This window comes from Apaloderma vittatum, unplaced genomic scaffold (assembly GCF_000703405.1).
Source record: "Apaloderma vittatum isolate BGI_N311 unplaced genomic scaffold, ASM70340v1 scaffold25179, whole genome shotgun sequence".
Classification (NCBI taxonomy): domain Eukaryota; kingdom Metazoa; phylum Chordata; class Aves; order Trogoniformes; family Trogonidae; genus Apaloderma; species Apaloderma vittatum.
Window position 1 is genome coordinate 7,102 of NW_009737378.1, and position 1,561 is coordinate 8,662.

The 1,561-nt window shown below is 58.4% G+C and overlaps 1 protein-coding gene across 1 annotated transcript in view; it reads left to right on the forward strand.

Moving 5' to 3' along the window:
- Nucleotides 1-1,561, forward strand: part of SPATA20 (spermatogenesis associated 20) — a 9,416-nt gene that overhangs the window by 6,721 nt on the left and 1,134 nt on the right. The gene's annotated exons all lie outside the window — the stretch shown is intronic.

Sequence of the window (1,561 nt, forward strand, 5' to 3'; positions counted from 1 at the left end):
TGCAGCATGTGACCCGGTTTGCAGGGACCGGAGGTGCTGTGGGCAGCCCAGCACGGCTGTTGATAACCTCTCCCTGCAGCTGGTTCAGCCGTCAGTCCCCTGAGTCCAGGTGAGCTCCAGTGGAGGATGCAGCCTACAGCTTTGGGGTCTTGAGCAGCGCAAATAACGCAGCTTTTTCCTCTCCTCCCGTGTGGTTCAGCTCCCTCCTGCTAGGCTGGTAAGCGGAGGATGCAGCCTGCAGCTTTGGGGTCTTGAGCAGCGCAAATAATGCAGCTTTTTCCTCTCCTCCCGAGTGGTTCAGCTCCCTCCTGCTAGGCTGGTAACAAGCCTGGCTGGTGGGGATGCTCCCTCCCCAGGGGCAGGTCCATCTCCCCCAAGCCGTTGCCTCCACGAGTGTGCAGGAGCAGTAGGAGCTGAGCTCGTGCTCCATCAGCCCACCTCCCTCGTCCCTGCCTGCGCTGCTGAGCCTGGCTCCAGCAGACAGGATGTCCCACTGCCACGATGGCTGCTCCACCTTGTCACCGAGGCCAGGGGTGAGCAGTCGAGTCACTTCAGCATCATCTGGGTGGAGTGGAGAGTGACAGGGAGCAGGCAGAGCCACACTTCCCATGTGCCATCCTGAGGGTCTTCCCTGGTACCACACTCATTCCTCGTGGACAGCCACATCTCTGGCCGTAGCAAAGGCTCCTCACCTTGCAGGGGTGGTGGAGAGAAGGGAGGAGAATCAGGCTGCTTCTGGGAGCAGCCTCCTGCTTCCTGACGATCACCCCTCTTTCCGTGCTGCGTTGCCACCTGCCTTCAGCTGCTCCCCAGCTCTCCTTCCCCACCCCGAGAAGTTGCCTGAGGTAGAGCAGCTCCGGGTCACCCACTGGGGACGTGGCAGCTTTGGGAATTGTCTTTTCCAAGGAGTTGGGGAAATGTCACCGCCATGTCCCCTGCTGCCCTTGCTCCCTCGATGCTCTCAGGGCGCTGGGGGCTAGACTCGTCTGCAGGAACACAATTAATTAGGTCGTTCCTGTAATTAATTCCTCACAAAATTCACATTGCAATCTTTGCTGTAATGAGATGGCCATGACAAAACAGCACTGAGGTCAGGGGTGTAAATGGACCCTGAATGAGCCCTTCGTGGCAGGCGGCTGCCCCAGGGGTGTGGATGCTCCGGGAGTGATGCCTGCGGTTGCTCCCCTGGGGATCCTAATGCCAGGAGTGGAGAGAGTTGGATCCGAGCTCCTGGGCTGGATCCCAGCTACTGGTATAGATCCCTGCCCTGTTAATGGTCTTTAGAGTAATTATCAAGGATCCCATTATCTCCTCAGCTGCAGAGCGCTCGCCTGCCGCCTGCCTTTATCCTGGCCCCGCGAGAGGACCTTAGGGAGCTTGTGAGAAAAATGAATAATGAATTTCAGATTGGACATGAATTGGTAATTAATCACTCCTGGAATTAATTCCAGACAAAGGCGAGAGTGGAGGAGGTTGCGGGGGGAGCAGGAGGCAGGCAGGGAGACGCGCTGAGCCAGAGCTGGGTCAAGGCAGGGGCTGAGCAGGAGATGTGGGGGGGGGG